We start from the raw sequence: 5774 nt of genomic DNA, 5'->3' as shown, positions 1-5774 counted from the left end.
CCTCAGTCTTTCAACCGGGCTCCTCCAGCATTTTCCCGTAGGGAGCTAGGGACCTAAAGCTTTGAGCTAAAGGCACATGTTCCGTTTGTTTACATCTTTCCTAGAACTCAGCCATGTGCTCTCTTCCTGTGCGAAGCCTCGGATAAACAGCCTATCTGTGTGGTGGAGAAGAGGAAGTGGACTTGCAGTGGACAGTAAAGCCTGGGATATACTCCCGTGTCCTTTCAGATACTGTAGTCATAATAGCTAATATGACTTAGCGCTTCTCCTGAGGTAAAGGTGGTCTCATATACATTTTTTCACCTAATCCTCACAACAAGCCTGTAAAGTAGGGAGCAGTAATTCCATCTTACAGATGATGAAACTGGTTTAGAGAGGTTAGATAACTTAAATAAAGCTGCACAGCCAGTGGAAAGCCAGGATTCGCACTTAAAATGGTGCCTGTCTAGAGGGTCAGGATTCTTCTTCAAGCTAAAGGTTTGACGTGGACGGGGAGCAAAAAACAACAGCTCACACATGCCTTCCCCACTTTTGCAAAGACTTGTATCCTCTCCCTTCCTCACCAAGCCTCCCCCGGAGATTCTGAGGAGAGAGGCTGGCGGAAGAATGGGAGGAGGGAGGTGATTAAATCACCTTAAGTCTGTTCTAAGATCTCCGTTTCCACAGGCTTTCTGTTTCTAACAATGCTTGACTCTGTGAGAGACCTCACCCCTGAACTGAACTGAGAGAAACAGAATGCGGCTTCTAGCAGACTGACTGGCAAGCTAAGGTAGCAATTGTATTTAAATTTCAGTATCAGCAACGCCGGCTGGAACCACCTAAAGCAGAAGGGAGGGAGGGTGTCAGGACACATTTCCCCTCCTTCCACTGCCCACCCGCTCGAAATGGAAAGTTTTATGTGACAGGAGTTTATTTTGCAAGTTGAAATTTTCCTCTTTTGGAAATTAAGGCAGCCTTACAGAACCTTATATTGGGATCAATACAGCAGTATATTTATGAAGTGAAAAAGTGGAGTTTTTCATGGTGTCATAAGTGTGCCCATACTGAGCATAAATGTATTACTTAGAATACCCCAGATTTCAGCTTCATTACAGAGCAAGTGTGCTATGATCACATTAACTTTAGATTTTAGGATTCTTGAAATTAAATAGTGGCTCACAGCGTCCATGTAATTTGCTTCTCTTTTGTAGCAATGCTTTGTCCTGAAAACAGCAACAAAAAGTCATGGTGTGAAAATCAGCTTCAAGTCTGTACACACCTGGATGCAGAAAGTTAGAAAACATCTACTTTTAATCTTAATTTTGAAATTTAAAGTTTAGAAATCCTTTTCAACAAAGTTGATGTTCTGGATTATTATTTTAATATGTAAGGGTGCATATATATTCGTAAACTATGAAATTCAACTGGTAAAGACATAGAAAGGAAACTCAATGTGCTCTTTAAGGCGATTTTCTAAATTCCCCCATGGAAGTATGTTTATCCTGAACTGGCAAGGCTGCTGCATTTCAATTCAGGGCTGCTTCTGCATTGAGAAGTACAGACTTGCTGAGCTGGGCCAAATCTGTCTATCCAATTACTGGGTAAGAGCTGACTGGGGCTTTAGGCAGAACTTGTAATCTGTACAATTCCATAGTATCAGTGACAGCCGAGTGAAAGAGATGGCCCAATAGAGTGTATATGTTGAGTGATACACGGAGAAATGGTTCTTGCTGCAAAGAACCAGCTTCAAATCTAACACCAGATAGCAATGAAGTATACAGAGGGTTGGCAAAATATCATGTGATGGGTCTGCAATCATTTTCAGGTAGAATGGTTTACAGTGGAGACAAAGTCTCGGTGAAGTGTTGCTGGTCACTTTGCTGAGCCCTGGTGTGAATGCTTTTAGTATAATCTGATTTAACTACTCTATTTCTCAGTATCTGAATCAAACCAGAAAGAAGAGTGGTAAATAAATATGAATATGGGTGAGGCATTTTTGAGTCAAATATTAGCTTTGTAGTGATACAATATAGAGTCAGCCAAAGTTTTTTTTTTTATTAAAGAAATTGAGATTATTTCCTATTTTGGGTTTTAAAACCAGTTGCATTTTCTATGGAAGGAAAATGGTTTAATATATATTGGATTGCAGTGGGAAAGTGAATCCTTTTTTCTCATGCATGAAAGTCCAGGCAAGAATAAAATCAGGGCAAAAGTAAAAGAAGATATTTTAATTCATGTTATCAGTATATCATATAAGAAACCTAAAACCTCTGTGAGCAAGGTTTTGCTGGGCCCAGCACTTTTAGTGGTAATGAAATTTCACAGCCATTATCATGACCATCTGGTAATGAATACCTGGGATATCTACTCCAGCAGAAATAAAAACCTTGGTAAAATGTTTCCATTTATAGGGTTTTTTTTTCTTGAGAGGTGGCAGTAGATAACAGATAACTTAGTAAATGTATGTCTTCATGGTTCAGGAGCCTTACAGTTTTTAATAAATAAGGGCTTAAGTTAATTTTTTAATTTAGTTTCTTTTTTTTTTTTAATGGCAAGAAATTCCATGTGAATTTAGCCTCATTCCGTAGCATCGGCACAGATGACTTAGTTCTTAATTTGTATATTTATTGTGAAATGGAGCAGGACCCTATGGTTCTTCCCTTCCATGTCCTCAGCCTGTCTTTTGTCTATAGAAAAAATTTAGCCAAAGAATAAGTTTAACTGGAGAAGTGAGAAAAAGTAAAAACAAAGGGAAACAGTCAAAGGATATCAAATAATAATGTGCTCACTGAGCATAGTCAAGGGCCTTCAGTTCCTTTTCTTTTTTTTTAAATAGGTATTAATACATTCTTTTTTTTTCTTTTTTTTTACTTTATTTTACTTTACAATACTGTATTGGTTTTGCCATACATCAACATGAATCCACCACAGGTGTACACGTGTTCCCAATCCTGAACCCCCTCCCACCTCCCTCCCCATACCATCTCTCTGGGTCATCCCAGTGCACCAGCCCCAAGCATCCTGTATCCTGCATCGAACCTAGACTGGCGATTCGTTTCCTTTTCAAGGGCTGTAGATAATATTCTGAGCCATGTCCTGTGAGCTGTATTATAGATGCTGAAAGCCCCACCAGGTGGAAGAAGTTGACTATATGATGACCAGACTGTAGCCATGACGTGAGCTGCCACAATTCTGAGAACTGGCCTCAAAGAAATGCGAACAAACGGACCCTGAAACTAAAGACCACCTGTACTTTAAACAAACAACAGTTGGGACTTTCCCCGTGGTCCGGTGGTTAAGGCTCCATGCTTCCAGTATAAGGCGCCTGGGTTCGTTCCATCTCTGGTCAGTGAACTAAGATCCTGCATGTTGCACCTAAAATCGAGATAATATTGATCAGACCACCACATGACCAATATCGAGATAACTGTAAGCGCCCACGGTGCTGTTTCTAAAACAGGCTTCCCTTCCCACCAACCTTGCCTCTGTATTGGCTTCAAAACTACAGGCAGGTGGACTCCCGCTTTCCACGCCCAACGTGAGGCTGCTGCACTCTCGCGATACTGGCTCCCGCGGTCCCCCGCCCCACCCGCACCAGCAGAACCGCGCCGTTACTCCCGCTGGCCTGGCCGGCTGCTGTGAGGGACCCCATGCTGGTGGCTCGCTCGCCCTGAGCGGAGGGCTGGGGGCCATGTTCCGAGCAGCTGCCTCAAGCACTTGTCTGGGGTCATCCCCGTTTCTCCCCTGCTTGGCATTGGCTGCCAGCTGACGCTTTTCCTTGCTGGAATGGAAACGTGTCTGGACGAGCTGAGGAGACTCAGACCCAGTAAGTCAGTCCGCCGGTGCGCACGCTGGCAAACTTCTCTTCTGGGCACAGAGTGCTGTTTGGGCGTTTTTGCTTGCCGGTTCTGATGTGTCTCTGACTTCGAGGACCACTTGTGTTGGGACATGTTTGCTTAGGACCCTGTCACTCACCCTCGTGGGGGATTTATGGCAGTCCTGTCTTCTATGAGCGTCTATTCCATTTGTAGGATCGATAACTCTGTCGTCTTTTGTAAAATGGGAAATTCAGGTTCAATTCATCAGAAAAATTTTAGTTATGCAAGTTGTTGTTCAATCATTAAGTTGTGTCTGACTCTGTGACCCCATGGACTGCAGCACGCCAGGCCTCCCTGTCCTTCACCATCTCCCAGAGCTTACACAAACCCATGTCCACTGAGTCGGTGATGCCATCCAGCCACGTCATCCTCTGTCGCCCCCTTCTCCCGCCTTCAATCTTTCCCAGCATCAGGGTCTTTTCTAATGAGTCAGCTCTTTGCATCAGGTGGCCAAAGTATTAGAGCTTCAGCTTCAGTAACAGTGCTTCCAGTGAATATTCAGGACTGATTTCCTTTAGGAGTGACTAATTTGATTCCCTGTGGTCCAACAGACTCTCAGGAGTCTTCTCCAACACCACAGTTAGAGAAGCATCAAATCTTCAGTGCTCAGCCTTCTTTATAGTCCAACTCTCACATCCATACATGACCACTGGAAAAACTATGACTTGGACTAGATGGACATTTGTTGCCAAAGTGATGTTTCTGCTTTTCAATGTGCTGCCTAGGTTCGTCATAGTCTTTCTTCCAAGAAGCAAGCCTCTTTTAATTTCATGGCTGCAGTCACCATCCACAGTGATTTTGAAGCCCAAGAAAATAATAATGTCACTGTTACCACTTCTTCCCTTCTATTTGCCATAAAGTGATGGGACCAGATGCCATGAGGTTGTGGCTATTTCTCTCAGCCATCTTGATTCAGTTTGTGACTCATCCAGCCTGGTATGATGTACTCTGCATATAAGTTAAATGAGCAGGATGACAATATACAGCCTTGATGTACTTCTTTCCCAGTTTTAAACCAATCAATTTTTCCCATGTCCCATTCCAGCTGTTCCTTCTTGTCCTGCATACAGGCTTCTCAGGAAATAGGTAAAGTGGTCTGTTAAGACTTTTCCACAGATTGTTTGATCCACACAGTCAAAGGATTTAGCGTAATCAATGAAGCAGAATTAATTTCCTTGCTTTTTCTGTGATCCAAAAGGTATTGGCAATTTGATCTCTGGTTCCTCTGCTTTTTCTAAATCTAGTTTGTACATCTGCAGGTTCTTGGTTCATGTACTGATGAAGCCTAGCTTGAAGGATTTTGAGCATAATCTCCTTTCTCATCATAGGGGATTGGAATGTCAAAGTAAGAAGTCAAGAGATACTTGAGTAACAGACAGATTTGGCCTTGGAATGCTAAATGAAGCAGAGCAAAGGCTGACAGTTTTGCCAAGAGAACACCCTTTTCCAACAATACAGGAGATGGCTCTACATATGAACATCACCAGATGGTCAATAGTGAAATCAGAGTGATTATATTCTTTGCTGCTGAAGATGGACAAGCTCTATACAGCCACCAAAAACAAGACCTGGAGCTGACTGTAGCTCAGATTATCAGCTCCTTATTGCAAAATTCAGACTTAAATTGAAGAAAGTATGGAAAACCACTAGGCCATTCAGGTATGAGGCTTCCCTGATAACTCAGTTGTTAAAGAATCTGCCTGGAATGCAGGAGACCCCAGTTCAATTCCTGGGTTGGTAAGATCCCCTGGAGAAGGGATAAGCTACCCACTCCAGTATGACCTAAATCAAATCCCTTATCATTACACAGTGGAGGTGACAAATAGATTCAAAGGATTAGATATAGTAGACAGAGTGCCTGAAGAACTATGGACGGAGGTTTGTAACACTGCACAGGAGGTGGTGACCAAAACCACC

Source organism: Ovis canadensis, chromosome 26 (genome assembly GCF_042477335.2).
Source record: "Ovis canadensis isolate MfBH-ARS-UI-01 breed Bighorn chromosome 26, ARS-UI_OviCan_v2, whole genome shotgun sequence".
NCBI lineage: Eukaryota > Metazoa > Chordata > Mammalia > Artiodactyla > Bovidae > Ovis > Ovis canadensis.
Note: the sequence above shows the minus strand (reverse complement) of the source record.